Source organism: Oryctolagus cuniculus, chromosome 11 (genome assembly GCF_964237555.1).
Source record: "Oryctolagus cuniculus chromosome 11, mOryCun1.1, whole genome shotgun sequence".
Classification (NCBI taxonomy): Eukaryota; Metazoa; Chordata; class Mammalia; order Lagomorpha; family Leporidae; genus Oryctolagus; species Oryctolagus cuniculus.
The window spans coordinates 32,167,648-32,186,264 of record NC_091442.1 but is presented as its reverse complement, the minus strand read 5'-3'; the positions used below and the strand labels follow the sequence as shown (position 1 = coordinate 32,186,264).

The 18,617-nt window shown below is 39.7% G+C and overlaps 1 long non-coding RNA gene across 1 annotated transcript in view; it reads right to left on the bottom strand.

The window, feature by feature from the left end:
• The window catches only part of LOC127491137 (uncharacterized), a 74,130-nt gene extending 56,146 nt beyond the window's left edge, over positions 1–17,984 (bottom strand). Inside the window, exon 1 of the long non-coding RNA XR_007919674.2 lies at positions 17,885–17,984. This is a non-coding gene — a long non-coding RNA (uncharacterized lncRNA). The remainder of the gene's footprint in view (positions 1–17,884) is intronic.
• Positions 17,985–18,617: the final 633 nt, after the last annotated feature.

The window sequence follows — 18,617 nt, the reverse complement described above, 5'->3', positions numbered from 1 at the left end:
ACACATACAGTATTTTTTATTTAATGAATGAAAATTTCATAGGTACAACTTTAAGAATACAGTGGTTCTTCCACTGATACCCGCCCTCCAACCTCAACTCCCGTCCCACCTCCTATTCCCTCTCCCATCTCATACTTCATTAAGATTCATTTTTAATTAACTTCACATACAGAAGACCAACTCTAAGTAAAGAGCTCAACAGTTTGCACCCATACATACACACACACAACGTATAAAGTACTGTTTGAGAACAAATTTTGCAGCTAATTCTCATAGTACAACTCATTAGGCACAGAGGTCCTATATGGGGAGTAGTGCACAGTGACTTCTATTATTAATTTAACAATTTACACTGTTATTTATGATGCCATTGATCACCTGAGACTCTTGCCATGCACTGCCAAGGCTGTGGAAGCCTTTTGAGATCACGAACTCCATCAGTATTTAGACAGGGCCATAAGCAAAGTGGAAGTTCTCTCCGCCTTTCAGAGAAAAGTACATCCATCTTTGATGTCCCCCCTTTTTAAAAGTTTTTTTTTTTGACAGGCAGAGTTAGACAGTGAGAGAAAGAAACAGAGAGAAAGGTCTTCCTTTTTCCGTTGGTTCACCCCCCAAGTGGCCGCTACGGCTGGCGCACTGCGCCGATCCAAAGCTAGGAGCCAGGTGCTTCCTCCTGGTCTCCCATGTGGGTGCAGGGCCCAAGAACCTGGGGATGGCCCCTTTTTCATAACTGAAAATCTCCTGATTTGTTTACTCATCTTCTCTGTATTTATTTTATCCCTTCGTCCACTGCCCAAATTTCTGAAGTCTCCAATTTAGAGAAAAAATTACCTCTTTAGATAAAGAATAAGGAACAGATATATAAATAAAATACAGGAGCTTAGACTGTGTTTTACAGGATAAGAAAAACACAGGTTTTAGAAAGTATACCAATCATTATTAGTCTTCTAGAAAAAAATTCTATTCTTCTTTGCTTTACCTCTCTACATTAAGAGGGGATGGGAGTTCTTCCTGTGTCTGGGAGGCATGAAAGATAAACTTTATCATATTCTGCTGGGAGAGTTGCCAATAGTTCAATGCTTTAATGGATTTCCCTGGTTTTGTAATAGACTAATTCAGCAAAGATAGATACATAAAAAGTAAAAACTTGGATTGGATTAAAAACCACCATATTGTTTAGAATCCCATAGAAAATCATTTGGCATAAATTAAAACAACTAGAAGTTGGCTTATGAGCTAAATTTATTTTTGCCTTCTGTTGAAAATATCTACATCCCAAACTCTATATTTATATGTGTCTATAATGTATATCTGTGCATACATATGTACATACCTATGAGAGCACTTCAAAAAACTGGAAAACAATTTAAAGATAGGTTTATGGAGTGGTCATTGTGAGAATTTGGGGAGTGAACCACAGGAAGGAGGATGGAAGATTCCTCTCTCTCCCCCCTTTTCAAATAAACAAGTAAATCTTTGTGTCCAGAGCAGTGCACAGTGGGTTAAAGACCCAGCCTGCAGTGCAAGCAACCCATATAGGTGCTAGTTTGAGTCCCGGCTGCTCTGCTTCTGATGCAGTTCCCTGCTAATGCACCTGGGAAAGCAGCAGAGTATGGCCCAAGTCGTTGGGCCCCTACTCCCATATGGGACACCCAGAAGAAACTCCTGGCTCCTGGCTTTGGATTGGCTCACCTCTGGCTGTTGCAGCCATCTGAGGAGTGAACCAGAGGATGGAAGATCTCTCTCTTGTCTCTTTCTCTACCTCTTTCTCTGTAACTATGCCTTTCAAATCAATAAAATAAATCTTAAAACAGAAAAATAAATAAATAAATCTTAAAAAAGCAAACAAATAAATAAATCTTTAAAACAAGCAAACTAAAGGTTAAGTTTATTTTTGAAATCCATACATATGCTGGGTCTTCAAAAAGTTTATGTAAAATGTACATTATGAGAAAATTATGCAGGGATTTCAAAAAATTTTTGCACCAAAATAAATTTATCTTTTAATTCCATTTTCCATCTACTTTTTGAAGTACCCTTGTGAAATCCTCATAAAAGCAAGTTTTCTTCTTTCTGGAAGTTTTTTTGGGTTTGCTCATGATTTTCCAATCCAGAATTATGTAAATAAATTATTTCATACCAGGCAATATGTTTAAGGAGTTACTACATTAAGTAAGCAAACGTCATATAAAATCCACATAAACAAAGTCCCTCATTCATGTTCCTTTGAAACATGTTTATTCTTGGGAACTCATTCACTCTTCAAAACTTCTTACCTTTAAACTGCTTCCAAACTCAAAGAGCCCCGGAAGGAATTCATATGCCTGGAGCTATACCACCCTGAGAGGATCTCCTTCTTAAATTTTACAATTGTCAGGTGAAGTTAGGGGAGTTGGGTGAAGGGGGAGGAGTTGGGTTTCCTGTGAGCCAGAAGGGGAGCTCAGCACACCTGCAGGAGAGTGGAGTCACTGAGTGTTGCCAATGACGCAGACCCGCATCAGCCTTTTAATCTCAGGATCGCAAGGCTATTGCTCATTCTAAAAAATAACAAAACAAAGCAAAAATTCCTTCCATCGTGTTATTTAGAGAAGTGATGCTAACCTTCCTGCTTGGCCTGATTTGATTCTCAAAATATTATAATCTGCCTCGATTTCACCTCCAGGTTGAGCGAAATCAGGACGCCCTTCAACTCTTGTCCCAGGCTGCAGTTCCCCCAGCCATGAGACAGCAGACATGTTCTATTCCACAGACATGTAGTTCGTCTCATGGAGGAGAGTGAGTGCCAGGCTCTGTTCCATGGCTCACTCTCATGAACTTGTTCCCGTCCTTTTTTTTTTTTTTTTTGAGAATATGTATATGAGAATACTTATGTGGAGTGTGATCCACTTCTGCAGGACCTTAGTAGTGTGTGAGTTTTCATGAAAAATTGGTTATCCTGAGTTAATGTGCTTGCTATACAGTACATAATTCTCTTTAGTTAAAGGCAAAACCTGCCACCCCTTTTATTGAGGTGAAATTTTATGAAGAATAGTTCACATCAAAACCAGAAGTGTTCCAGTAATAGCAATTTTTGTCTATGTGCATTTCATATAAAATATTGCTGTATAAATATATCACAAGCATTGCATGGAGCATACTTGTACTAAAAAGTAATTCAGGGGGCCGGCACTGTGTCACAGTAGGTTAATCTATCACCCGCAGCATTGGCATCCCATATAGGCACTGGTTCTAGTTCTGGCTGCTCCTCTTCCAATCCAGCTCTCTGCTATGGCCTGGGAGAGCAGTATAAGATGGCCCAAGTCCTTGGGCCCCTGCACCCACATGGGAGACTCGGAAGAAGCTCTTGGCTCCTTGTTTCGGATCGGCCCAGCTCCAGTTGTTATGGCCTTTTGAGGAATGAACCAGTGAATAGAAGACCTATCTGTTAGTCTCTCCCTCTAACTGTTGTAACTCTACCTTTCAAATAAATAAATAAAATCCCTTTTTTATTTTTTTATTTTTATTTTATTTATTTATTTTTTTTGACCGGCAGAGTGGACAGTGAGAGAGAGAGACAGAGAGAAAGGTCTTCCTTTGCCATTGGTTCACCCTCCAATGGCCGTCACAGCAGGCGCACCGCGCTGATCCGATGGCAGGAGCCAGGTGCTTTTCCTGGTCTCCCATGGGGTGCAGGGCCCAAGCACTTGGGCCATCCTCCACTGTACTCCCGGGCCACAGCAGAGAGCTGGCCTGGAAGAGGGGCAACTGGGACAGAATCCGGCGCCCTGACTGGGACTAGAACCCGGTGTGCTGGTGCCGCAAGGCGGAGGATTAGCCTAGTGAGCCGCGGCGCCGGCCCAAATCCCTTTTTTTAAAAGTAATTCAGTATTGATCCTGAATTCATTTAATTGAGTACTCTGCATTCTTTTATTTTTTATGGATTTTATTTATTTATTTGAGAGGTAGAGTTACAGACAGTGAAAAGGAGACACCAAGAGAAAGCTCTTCCATCCTCTGGTTCCCTCCCCAAATGGCCGCAATGGCCACAGATGAGTTGAACCTAAGCCAGATGCCAGGAACCACTTCCAGGTCTCCCACATGAGGCAGGGGCCCAGGCCATAGCAGAGAAATGAACCGGAAGAGGAGCAGCCAGGACTAGAACTGGTGTCCACATGGGATGCCAGGGCCACAGGCAGAGGATTAACCCACTGTACCACAGCTCAGGCCGCAGGTCCTCTGTATTCCTACTTGCTAAATCTTGCAAATGTCCAAGCCTGCAAAGCCCTTGATATTCATTGGTATCAAACACAGATTTTGAAAATTTTGGGAGAAACAATCTAAGCTTGGTTTCTGGCTTCTTGGGTACAACACAGAGCAGAATTTTCATTGCTCTTACTGTCTTATTGGTCTTCTCATGCCCAGGACACCTGTCTGAGTGTCTGCTCCCCTTCACTGACATCAAGGCTGCTGGAAAACACAACTGTGGAAGCCAGGTACTCTAAAAATAACTTCCCCGTTTCATCCTGTCATATAAACCTCCCCTGAAGCGAAGAAGTGTTTGAAGATTAGAAGAGAGGAAAGGAAAACTAAAAGGAGATCAAAACGCAAATTAATATTTCAATAGAGCTGTCTGACAAATGTCAATTTAAAAAGAAATCTCCATCTCACAAAGATGGTCATCTTCCCTGTTCACTTTTCTCTTCAGATTTACAAAGCACCTTACTGTAGGTTAGTGAAAATTACAGCACTCTTAGATAAACTACCATAGAGCTGCTGCACTTTCCATCATTCTGGGGCGAGTCTAAGAATTTGCAGGTGGGTACAGCTTGATGAGGAGATTGGGCTCGCCCTGTGTTGAGTCAATAAATCTTCCCATCTGTGTTGCTTGTTCTTTTATTTGACTTGGAAGAGAGTGAATCAAAGTCTGATTTAAGTAATCAAACCACAACCATAGGATAAAATCATGTATTGACACATCTTAATTGTTAAGAACATTGGGATTGGGATTGAGAATTCTTGATTGGACAAATTGCTGAATCTCTGATCATGTAATGTAGTTATCTAAACCTAAATACATTGGCCAAGTTGATAAAGATTTATATTAAATTTGTATATTAATTTTCTTGTTGTCAGGCAATTTCTTACCTCTCCCTGAAAGACACAAAGACTGTGATTTCCCTATAGAAAAATATATGAATGTGAATGAACTTTGCAAATGTGAGAACCAATACTCTGTAATTTTGACACTTCAGAAGAGTTCATCTGTCTATTTTAAATTGTAATACCTCATTCATGGATTACTTTGAGCACATTTCAATTCTTGACAGAGAAAGCAGAAAGAAGAATGACTGATTGTATATTGTTCTAGCTTCTGCCAAAATACTTTGCCTAAGAAATTTCTCTTCCTCACGAAAGGCCTGATGTGCAGCTGTTTCTAAAGAAGGAACCTGTTCTATTTTTCGTCTGATGAATAGGAAAAAGTACAAGATCATAGGCAAAGACTAGGGTGAGGGTTTTCTTAGCACCTAGAAACTGGTAGTTAGAAAGTCAGATTAAGCAAATGCTGGCTCTCTAGCCTGTTCCCTACTCCCTGCTTCTCTCTTTTTTATTATTTAAAATAACTATTTACTCTTATTTCATCGGAGAAACAGGATATCCTAGGACCAGTGGAAAGACATACAAGACTCATACAGGTGTTTTAAGTTGCGGGAATCTAAGGAAACTATGTGTTTTTTAATTAGAACTGATTCAAATGCTTTGACAAGTCTTGAAAGAATAACATATGAGGCATTCCAGGTTTACCCTGCAGTCAAGCTCAGGGTTTCCAGCCTTTGAAGTTGCTGATTTACACACATCTGTGATGGGTTCAGCTGGACCCACCGCTTACAGACAACTGGAGAGCCACAGGCCTCACGTCCACTGCACTTAAAGGGTCGTATAAAGCAATAGCATTTGTCCCTGCCTACATGTTAGAATCGTTCAAAAAGTAATGATGATTAGGCTGAACCCTAGACCAGTTAAATGGGAATCTCCAGGCATGGCACCCAACACCAGTGTTTTTTTAAAAGCTCCCAAACATGGGTTTAAAAATGAGAATACTTGGGCCGGCGCCGCGGCTCACTAGGCTAATCCTCTGCTTTGCAGCACCGGCACACCGGGTTCTAGTCCCGGTTGCCCCTCTTCCAGGCCAGCTCTCTGTTGTGGCCAGAGAGTGCAGTGGAGGATGGCCCATGTACTTGGGTCCTGCACCCCATGGGAGACCAGGGTAAGTACCTGGCTCCTGCCATCGGCAGCGTGGTGCGCCGGCCGCGGCGGCCATTGGAGGGTGAACCAATGGCAAAGGAAGACCTTTCTCTCTCTCTCTCTCTCACTGTCCACTCTGCCTGTCAAAAAAAATTTTAAAAAAAATGAGAATACATGAATTTTAAGGCACTCATGAATTAAGACTCCTATTAGGCAGGTCCCTAAATGCTGTCTGTTCACTGATTTACAATAAAGGCTGAGAGTTTAAGGAGGTGAACCACATAGTGGAGATAGGTTCCCCAATCTCAGGGGTCTAGGAATACAGAGTTGCCACGGGCGCGGAGGGGGTGGGGTTCCAGTTAAGTTTCTAAGGAAGGAACTTGCTCTCTATTGTTTGTTGCTCAAGGGGAAGGGAGTGTAAAGAGTGCCTAAAAATCCTGGAATTTTATACTCATTCTATCAATTTCCATCCTCGATGGTCCCTTGGGATTCACCTTCCTCATCTATTCAACAGGGGATGAGTTGAGATCCGTGGCTCTCAACTGGGGCTGTACATTAGAATCTCCTGGATAATTTTGCAATGTTCCTATGTCCAAGCTGTACCCCAAACCAGTTAAATCAGACTATATGGGGCAGGAACTCAGATGTTGGTGTATTTAAATGTTCCTCATGTCAGGCTCCCAGATAAAATGGAGAGTGTCCATGTGTTTGAATTTTGGATAAACAAGAAATTTTTTTTTAGTGCACATACTACTACATCCCAAATATTTGCATGGGGCATGTTTATATTGAAATAATATTTGTTGCTTACCTGAAATTCTAATTCATTGGGTGTCTAGTAGTTTTATATGTCTAGCCTGGCATCTTACCCACATAATTAAAATGTGCATCCAGAATTACTGGTCTCCTTGCTATTCACAGTATCATTTCCAGATCAGCAACTTGAGTTTGTGGGGTCCACTGCACACTCAGAGAATGAGAAACTTTAACAAAATCTTGAATCATAATGTGTACATTAAAGTTTGGAAATCACTGCTCTAGATGATTCACTATGAAGTTTTTTAAGAATATTTCAACCTTTCCAAGCCAAATCAGCAAGTTCAAGGGTTGTCGCACTAATTAAAATGAGCCCCTACATTCTTGGAAGCTCGCGAAATGGTTTTGGTTTGTTTGATAGTGAGGAAATTGGTTGTTTCTATTTCTCACCCCAACTCTAAGCTAAATTCCCCTCACTCTTTGGTTGAGTGATGTGTGTTGGAACTCGTATTAGGCTTCTGCTCACGACTTGGCCTGCCCATGCCTGTTCTCCTCTCCACATAGGCAAGGCCTGGATTTTGACCCAGATCTTTCTCTAGTCAGAAAAATACAAAGCTGGATTGACTTCATCAGCCTGCCAGCAATCCAAAAATGGTGACTCAGACCTGACCTGTCTTTGCAAATACGAGTGTACTCCCACCTCCAGGGAAGGCACTCCTTCCCTTAACTCCTTACCTGGGGCTTTGCTGACAAGGAGGATGTCTTGTCCTTCAAACAGATATGTTCCTAACATATGAAGGGACTACAAAAAATTCGTGGAAATGTGTATTATGAAAAACCTCTGCACTGATTTAATGCTTTTTGCACCAAAAAGAAACTTCTTTTAATTCCATTTTCTATGAACTTTTAGAAGCATTATATATTAGTCCTGTTGTTGCTGTTAAAATAAATTGCTGAGGAGGATGTTTACACGGTGGTTAAGATACTGCTTGGGATATGTTCAGTGCTTGGCTTTGAATTTCAGCTCTGCTTCAGATTCCAGCTTCCTGCTAATGTACACACTGGGAGGCAGCAGGTGATGGCTCAATTGTTTGGGTCACTACCATCCATGTGGGAGACGTGGATTGAGTTCCAGGTTCTTGGCTTTGCAGCATTAGAGATATGAATCAGTGGATGGTAAATGTTTCTCTGTTTCTCTATTTTATTTGCCTTTTGAATAAAAAAGCAAATTTTAAATTAGATAATAATTAAATAAATTGCTTTTAATGGTTCCAAAGTAGAATATTGCACTTCAGAACCTATAGAGGAAGCCTTAAGCCTAAACTTTATTTACAACCTAAATCATAACTTAAACACCATTAAACCATTAACTACTCTCTGATCTCAAAGAAAATGCAGGTGTACTAATAAATACCAATATTTTGCAATGTTCCCACTGTATATCACAAGTACATTTATCTTTAAACATGTGATGCCAACATAAATTTCATTTTTCTTAAATATATCACCTCTTGTTCCCCTAAATGAACGTCAACAAAGTCCTCCTCCCGTAGAACATTTGTGTTTTGATGGGGAAATTCAATCTACACACATCAAATTCATGTCTATCGAATTCAGGAGGGAATTGTTTTGCAAGAAATGTTTGCTGTATAAGAGAATGTTTTTCTTGAGCCCATACATGTGTTAGGTTAAGATTCATTAAGAACCTGATCTAAAAAGCAGCTGCATATTTGAAAGTTAGGACTCTATACGTTCAAAAACATTCTAAATAAATGAAGATTTTTGTCAGGACTCAAAATCGTATATGTGGAAATTTCCTTAAAGATCCTTAATTTTACCATTGGAAAAAAAAAAATGAGAGCATAAGGTGAATGAGAGTCTCAGTCCAACTCTGGAATCACTGGCTCTTACTTTCCCTAGGAAAACTCCATCAATATATTCAGTGGCCAAATGCAATCCTTAGTCCACTAATTACACCTAATCAGATCAATAACCACATCTTCCCTGCTATAGTATCCATTATTAGCACAGACATGCTAAAATGCACCCCCCCCCATTTAAAGATAAGTTACTAACACTATTTTACAGTTAGAATTCTCCTCATGGCTGAGACCAAGGCGATGACCTAACTTACATTATTTTTCCCCCTCAGTGTACTGTGTTTGACAGTGAACTCAGTCATTCCCTCCAGATCATGCCTTTGGCTGTGGAGTTCCTGACGGATGTTAGCTGGCTCCAACTTGCCCTCCTTGCCTGCTGAGGTGACAGGACCTCCTTGCCCCATAGGAACTAGAGCCATTCAAGCCCACACCCACACAGGGTGGGACAGATTCTCTTCAGACATAAATCTGCTAGCTCATCCCCCTCCATTGGCAGAGTAGTATAAGCAAGCTGAATCATAGATTACTTCACAGCATATAGCTAATAAAACTACAAACTCAAGGACTGATGTGATTATTTTCCTGACTTCAAAACCATATACTGAAACAATTGGTTAAAAAGTAAAAAAATAAAATAAAATAAAAATTTCTAGACAGAAACTCATTGGTATTTGAAAGCTGGATAAAGATACTCAGTTATTTACCAAGATAGGAATTAGAGAAATGTGTGAATAATATTCTAAATAAAACATTAGAAAACTTATAGTGAGCTGGCGCTGTGGCATAGCAGGTAAAGCTGCTGCCTGCAATGCTGGCATCCCATACGGGCGTCGGTTCAAGTCCTGGCTGCTCCACTTCCTATCCAGTTCTCTGGTATGGCCAAGGAAAGCAGTAGTAGATGGCCCAAGTGCTTGGGCTTCTGCACCCACGTGGGAGACCTGGAGAAATCTCCTGGTTCCTGGCTTTGGATTGACGCTGCTCCAAATTGGTCATTGCAGCCATCTAGGAAGTAAACCAGCAGATGGAAGCCCTCTCTCTCTCTCTCTCTTTCTCTCTCTCTGCCTCTGCCTCTCTGTAATTCTGACTTTCAAATAATAAATAAATAAATAAATAAATACCTTGTAGTACACTTGTGGAATATGTAGACATTTGTTGTAAAAATGTGCTGGATAGTCAGAGTTATTTTTGCTTGCTTAAAATTAAAACTCAGGCATTCTTAAGTATTACCCGAAGTCTTCAATCACACCCCTCCAAACTTTCATCTCTTATTTTTTTTTCCAGTGTTCAATCTGGCCAGTATAGGTAGAAGGATATCTTGAATAGAGTTCAGAATATATTAGTCAACCTGAACAACAAGTATTGTGGAGATATGAAATGCAATATTTCCTCCATGAAAATAACAGAAGAGCCGTATGAAAATAGGAAATATAGCTGTCATGTCTATACACCTTAGATGTTATTAAATGAGATGCTTTGCAAGAAGTGTATATGACCCCAGCTTTTTCTCCAGTAGTCTTGTGTTTCAAGCTATGTATGGTTCATTCCAATGAATAATAACTAGAAGTCATCCCTTGAAATTGATGTTCCAGTTAGCATTGCTGAGTAATAAATCATCGAAAAGGCTAAGGGACTAAAAATATGCTCATGATTTTCTGGATCATGAATTTGAGAAGGAAAATTAGTTCTAGCTCAAGGTCTCACAAATGGTTGCATTAGGTGTTACTGGGACTTCACGGGGAAGCTCAGCTGCATGGGATATTCAAAAATAATCTGACTTGACTGGTGTTTGGTTATGACTGTTGGCTGACGTTCAGCTGAGATTAAGGACTAGAGTGCCTACTTCATGCAGCCTCTTCAGTTTGGGAGTCTCAGGGTAGTCAGGGTACTTTCGTGTTTCCTAAAAACTGGTATCTTAGCTGTAACACACTTTATAACCTGGCATTAGAAGTTGCTCAGTGTTAAATCTGTTATATTCTGTTGGTTAGCACAGAATCACAGATTTAAGAGGAAGAATTAGACATCATCTTAGTTGGGGGAATGGCAGGGCACAATAAGAATGAGTGGCATTGGAGATATTATTGCAACCATCTTGAGAAAATCTGCCACAGGTGCTCATGAAATTAACTACAAAAACGAGATATGATTCAGTTAAGTGTATGCATGACAGCAGTTGAAAATCTGTCTGAAGGGATTCCTCTGGGTTGAGACTCTAATCAATAACGGTTCCCCTTCTGTTCTACCGTCAACACCTGTTCTCCATTCAACACAAAGAATAGGCCTAAAGGAACCAGTGAAGGTTTTTCTAGTATAAGAGCAATATTTATTAACAACTCAGAAAAGTTGAGGAAAGGAGAGCTATAGAATGCTGAGTAAGGAGTAAGGGACAAGGAAAAAGGGAAAGAAGAAGGGAAGAAGAAAGAGAAGATAAAACCCAGAAATCTCTTTCTGCCAGTCTGGCCTCTCCAATGCGCCTGGCAATCCTGTTTGCGTCACTAGAGAAACATCAGGACAGAATATCTCAAGTCAGCAGGAACTCACGTCTCTTAATCATGATTCATACACATGCTATTTGCATGTATACTCACTTGTCATGTCTCGGCTATTTTTCTTCCATTTTTCCCTTGAGTTTGCTTTTTTCACATTTTTCTTTTTTTCTGTTTTTCCACTGAATTTGCTTTTTTCACATTTCACATAGGTTTCCCTGCTCAGACTCACCTCAAAATCAAGAGGGATAAACACAGAGAAGAATAAATAAATTTATTTTTCTACTGTCTATATGTCTTCAAAGACCTATGTTAGATTTTTTTTTTTTTAAGATTTATCTATTTATTTGAAAGGCAGAGTTACAGAGAGCAAGAGGCAGAGAGTGAAGTCAGAAGCCAGGAGCTTCATCTGGATCTACCATGTGGGTACAGGGGCCTAAGCATTTAGGCCATCTTCTGCTGCTTTCCAAGGCTCATTAACAGGGGATGAGATCAGAAGTGAAGCAGTCGGGACTTGAATTGGTGCCCATATGGGATGCCGGAGCTATAAGAAGTGGCTTATACCACTATGCCACAGCTCTAGCCCCGTATGTTAGTTTTTTTTTTTTTTTTAAGATTTATTTATTTTATTTGAAAGGCAGAGTTACAGAGAGGCATAGCGAGGGAGAGAGAGAGAGAGGGAGAGAGAGACAGGTCTTCCATCTGCAGGTTCACTCCCCAGATGGCTGCAATGGCCAGAGCTGTGCTGATATGAAGCCAGGAGCCAGGAGCTTCTTCCAGGTCTCCCACGTGGGTACAGGGGCCCAGGGATTTAGGCCATCTTCTTTCCCAGATCAAGATCCAGCAGAGAGCTAGATCGGAAATGGAGCAACCAGGACTTGAACTGGCACCCATATGGGATGTGGCGGCTTTACCCACTATGCCACAGCGCCTACCCTAGATCTTTTTATACTTTAAAAGTTATAGAGCCTCACCTCATCGTTATACTGACTTTCAAAAATAATAATTAGGAATTTATTTTTACTAGAGGAATTATTTCTGTCTTGAAAGGTTGAAAGGATATACTAGTAAATTTGCTCTGAATTGGATTATTTTGGAGAATATTGTTGCTAGATTTTCTATTTTCCAAATTATCCATTTATTGAAAATTTTTGTCAAAACCATTAACTGATGATTAAACTTTCATATTTAATATTCTTTTAAGTGTTTGTAATGAGATTATGGATAATTAATGACTAATGTCAATACTCAACTTTTTGGATTTTCCAGTATCCTTATTAGTGACATTTTGAAGCATATATCATAATTGTCTGGCGTATATACTTTCTTAACAGGCAGAAAATTATGAAGTTTATTTTTGACTAACTAGTTCAACGCAAAAACAGACTTTGTCCTTGCGTTGTTCTTGTTTGTAGTGTGGATATCAGGAAAATGAGGTAGACCAAGGTGTGACGAGTCTGCTGATCATGGCTTTGGCAGCATGGAACCTGGGACAGAGTTTCCCTTGATAGGTCTGCTCAACAGACTAACTTTGTTGTAAATATTTAGATAGAAAATGACTTGGGAGCAGCCACATCTGAAGACCCACAAGCCTGAGTGTTACACAGGGTGCACATTCTGTTTTTAGCTTTGATTAATGTCTAGAAGTGAGAAATCCAATTGACTCCTGTCATGTTACTGTTAATGAATTGCTTGTGGTGTCTGTTCATCGAGTCTGAGTGTAGAAACCTGTTAGTTCGCTTACCACAGGGGTTGGACTTAGCAGATGGGAAAAATATTATTTTGGCATGTTTTTAATGGCAGCACAATTTATTTTTATCTCACTCTCTTTGGTGTGTATGAAAAGAGACTGCCACCTGTGCTTTGTGGATCAGTGTCAATGACTCGGACAGATTAATTTACGGCTTAGTAGAGACCCACAAAAGATTGCAAGGATAGAACTCACCTTCTGACCAGCATTGACAGAGACTTCAATTTTACTCCATTTTCCAGTGCCTGGAAGCCTGTATTTAGGAAGTATTATGCCAAGTAGAACATAAGCTGTACTTTCTCTTAATCATGGAAAGTAAAAATAAAGATATATGTTTGTTTCCATACATCTGCATATGTGTGTGTATATACGTTTAAATGTATATGAGTGTATATGCTATATAAATCTGACTCATCCAAGTTATGACATTTTTCACTGCTTTTTCTAGTGCTGGAAGCACAAGAAATATATCTTGAATGATATAAAAACACCTTCATATTTCCAGCAATAATACTGTGTAAAATACCATTAAAAAGTGAAAAGCAATATTAACATTATGATTTATATGCTTCTTGCTGCTGGAGACTTGACATAGAATACCAATTATGAAAATGGTATAGTGCTAGATTTCTTCCTGTATTATTCCACACACATTATACTTTGCAGGGAGCGGGTTGGACTTAAATGTAAATTACCAGGGCTTTTCGTTTGCTCTTTCAAAGAGCTGTTTGTTGTATTACCCAGTGCTTTTCTGTTCTCTCCTAGTTGAAATAATTAAGATCATTTGCAGGGCCTGGTTTGCTCATTTTGCCTAGTTACGTTGCTGCTATGGTCCATTATGTCTACAGGGGAGCACCATTATTTAATCTGAACATCTGGAATCCATCACATGTAGTGAAAGACAAGATGTATCCTCAGTTTTAAGCCAACTTCATGATAAAACTGATGGATGGAACCAATGTGTATGGGTGAAGATTAATCCTTGAGCCTTACCTAAACCTTGTGATTGGGAGATCACAAGAGGTCTTTTGTTCAGTTTCATTTTTCAGTTTACTTCATTTTACTGTATTTTATTGTACTTATGGTATAGCATCCAGAATCTAACTGGGGACACATGCCTCCTATTTGAGCCAAAATCAGAACATTTAAAATGAATAAAGAACTGACACTTCTCAACTCTCTAGCTAAAGACTTCTCTTTAATATAACTCCTTGGGTGAGTACAGCAGCAATACTTCTCTGCAGAGGCCCAGATACCTGTAGAACTAGCTGAAGAAAATACCTGCCAAGTGTCATGAGGCACATCCCCTGCATGCCCACCTCATCTCTTCTGTGCTATGGAAAATGAAGTTTGTTGGAGTCAAAGGTTCATGTTGGCTTATTTTAATCAGAAACGTGTATGAAATCCAAAGCACGCGAACTTGATTTTTAACAACACAAATCATCCTTAAGTTTATATGCTTTCCCTGGTCCTTAGCCTTTTTTCCTTTTTTAATTTTAAGAACATCTGTCCTCACTGCAGCTTCATTCTCATCAGGAAATCCAATTACAAAGATAGAAAGGAGGATAGCAGGTGAAGCAAAACACAGCAGCTTCACTTCTTAATATGAGATACTGAAACGACTCCCAGATGAATAATTGCTCCCTGGTTAATAAGCTAGCTCACCTGGGGAAGAGAAAAGGCTACTTAATGGATCAAAGAAGTAGTAGAGATAAGAGAGGGTGCATAATGTAGCTATGAAATACATGAGCGTGCATAAAAAGTGCAGGTTGGCCAGGATGTATTCCTAGTTAGGCCTTGGTGAAGAAATGGGGTGAAAATTGTCAAAAAAAAAAAAGTACTTTTGGCAAATTGTTTTGCCTCTATCCTTTTTCTCTTAATCTGCTACCCAGATATGTACTTAAAATAGGAATGTGGGCCTACTGAGGCATGAAATAGTTGAGAACTATTCAACAATGAAGAGAATGAGAGAAATCTCTCTAAAGGATCTTTTGGAATTTAAACCAGTTGGGTCTGAATAGCCATAGATAGTTTAACATGACCCCTAAACTATTAAGGGAATTTTTATTACAGGGACTTGGCTCTGTATTAATGATATCATCCTTCTTAGAAATTGATAACTGTACAAGTTATTCCATGCAATAGACGATATATAGGATTGTTTTTTAAGTTGACAAGAAATTCTATTAGATAAGAGGTGAGAAATAGGAAGCCCAGAGGACTTCCTCCTCCCTCTTTCCAGAGGGGCAGCCCAGCCACGGAAGCCACTTTCTTCTTGCTTCTCCATTTTCCTCAGGTGGTTACTAAGGAAAAAGCAAAAAATAGGAAAAGTTGGATCTGGCGCTGTGGAGGAGTAGGTAAAGCCGTGGCCTGCAGTACCAGCATCCCATATGGTCACTGGTTCATGTCCCAGCTGCTCCACTTCTGATCCACCTTTCTGCTGTGACCTGGGAAAGCAGTAGAAGATGGCCCAAGTCCTTGGGCCCCTACACCTCATTGAAGACTGGAAAGAAGCTCCTGTCTCCTGGCTTTGGATCGGCATATTTCTGGCCACTCTGGCCAATTGGGGAGTGAACCAGTGGATGCAAGACCTCTCTCTCTCTCTCTGCTTCTCCTTCTCTCTCTGTAAATCTGATTTTCAAAAATAAATAAATAAATAAATCTTTAAAAAAATAAAAAAATAGGAAAAGTTCCAGGATAAAAGTAAAAACGTCAGTGAAATACTGAGGCACTTGTATGTACTATTTTCTACATCTTATCTCTGTTAAAAAGGGAGGTTTAACACTGAATACTTAGGTGTGTATTATTCTTTCAGTCCTGTTTTCCTGGTTCCAGAGTTCACCTAAATTTTTCCAAAGAAACACTTCTATTGTTAACATGGTACAACCATTCTCCCCATCGTTTTGCTTTTCCCTTCCACACACTGCTTGCTAAGCATCAACTTGCACAAATGCAACTTCTGATTCAATTTCATTTTTCATGAACTGCTAGCTGGATATAACTTTAGTTTGCAGGTGCAGTGACTTTGTTAGCAACTATTTTAAGGAACACCAGCCATCGGTCCTGTTTCATCTAATGGATATCATTACCAGTATCTTGACCAAACTCAATGTTTTTAAATTTTTATTTATTATATTTAGTACTAAAATGGATTACCAAGTGAGTAGTCCTTTTAATTCACTACGTAAATTATGCAGCTGTTTGTCTTCATTTGACAAATACAGTTAGCACTGGGAAGAGTAAGCTGAAAGTCTGGTTTATGACTGTGTAAGTTCAGAAATCACAGACCAGAAAGCAAGAAGAGATATGAACAGCACATGTTCAAGGCTCCAGGAATTTCTCAGCTTAATGCAGAGCTTTGGGAATGTGAAACGTTCAGTGTGTGTGTGTGTGTGTGTGTGTATGTGTGTATTTTCTTAATCTGAGTATGTTTTTTACATACTGCCTTTTCTGGTAACTTCATTAAGTCTGCATAATTATAGTTTGTTTCAACCTAAGGGTTGCATCAGTATTCATTATTATCTATTTGGTGCATTGTAGCAGCATAAATATAACTAAATTACTAGGGCCAAACCATAATGGAAACTGTTGTGATGGTAATTAGAGGAGAAATGAAGTCTTTTCTGGTGAAACTTGCAGAGATGCACCATGGGGTGTGTGCTTATAGGGTGCACTTAAAGTCAGGTTGCGGGTTCAAGGTGGTAAAATGATAGATAATGAAGGCACACCATTAATCACGGTCCTGGGAGACTCTGTACCAACCCTCTCCACTTCTTGCTGAAAAGGAGCTCTGAGCTTAACGACAAGATAGAAACCAACAGAAGGTCTAAAGGGAAGGTGCAAACTTCCATGCCTTCACTAATTGTCGCTAGGTGGCTGATGCTGAATTGAAACTAAAGAAAAAAATGTAGTAGAAAGCAGCTCAGCATCCCAATGTGGCTTTTGAGATTATTCCATTCTAATCCAGCAATTAATTAAGCAGCCCTTTAATTCTGTGTGTCTTTGTACACATGAACTGGGTCTCCTGTGTACCATCTTTTTGATGGATTTTATAATGGAGAGAAATGACGCCGTTTTCACCCAGAGCCAGCACGCTTGCAAATCAGTAGCACAAGTCCGCCGTGAGCGGCTTTAGTTTGCAGACTTTCTAAGTGTAATCATTCTAGCCTCAAACTGAGGTGTGCAGAAATTGCTTCAAGAGCACAAGACCTGAAAATCAATGACTACTTACTGATTAACTTGTTTCACTAGAAGCGACAAATTAAAAGAATTCTAAAAACCTAATTAAAAGTTTTAAAGTGCACCAAGCTATGCGACATGCCTGCTCTTTTAAGCAACACACTTGAAGCAGTAGGTACCCATTTAGATCTCATTTTTATTTCATTCAGTGTTCCCCAAATGTCCTAAACGTGTATACGTGAAGTGTGTTTAGGGTTGTAGGTAACCTGTTCAGAACATTTCACAAACTGGTAAAATCTACTTCGTTTTACTTCCTTAACTCCATTTTGCTTTTGGAATTCGTTTTAAAGCAAGATATTTGAACTGCTCTATGTCTTTACATAAAAATCAGAAAAATATGTTGATTTTAGAGTTTAAGTTCCACATCTGCAAATATAGATAAAACTGATACAACGATGGGATTCGTGCAGGCTCATGCCCCGATAAGACTGGAAAAACAACTTATAACTTGAGACAAAACAACTTAAGGGTGCACATATAAAGAGGAACAGTCTCAGACAGCAATGTGAACCCCTCTGCCCTTCATTCCATGAAGCTGAGTGAGGCCCACTAACCTGGCAACTGCCCAGAAGTTCCTGGACATTCTGCACCCGAGGCCAAGGCCGGAGGAGAGTGCTGCACAGTTGATAAGAAGAAGGAAGAGCTCACTGCAATGACAAGAAACCTCAGTGATCTGCAGAGCAGCCCCGCCCCTGTTATCTCTCCACTCATCTCCTTGAACTGGTTTGTTAACTTCTCACTATTCCTGTAACTACTTAATCTACTAGCAATCCTTGGTATTATTAATTATTATGATTAATTGTTAACTTAGGTCATTTTGCCTACTTTTCTAATAAGAGAGGTAATGTATTAAGTATGTTGCTTGATTGCTTGAATTACCGGATAGGTATAGTCTATTGGATTAAGGATTTGCCATTTGCATTGCATAGGTTTGCCCTTACTAATGATTTTCAGGAGGCACATTCACCTCTGGGTACCTCTGGGCTGGGACTTCTGTAGTTGATTTGATTGGATGACTCACAATGAATCCTGACTTCGCAGAGAGACACAAACTTGAGTTGGGTGACAGAGTAAGGTATTTCTTCTGCTCACAACATAATCTGTTTCCAAATTGCTTTTTGCCCTTTAAGGCTTTGTTGAAATTAAGGAATCAATTTTTTTATTCATGTCTTAGAAGTTTCCAATTTGGAAAACTCTTATAACCACAGATGTTTCTTCAATAACTAGCACAGAGCCTGGTGCATAGTAGGCATTCAGTACATATCTTTTGAGAGAGTAACTAAATTA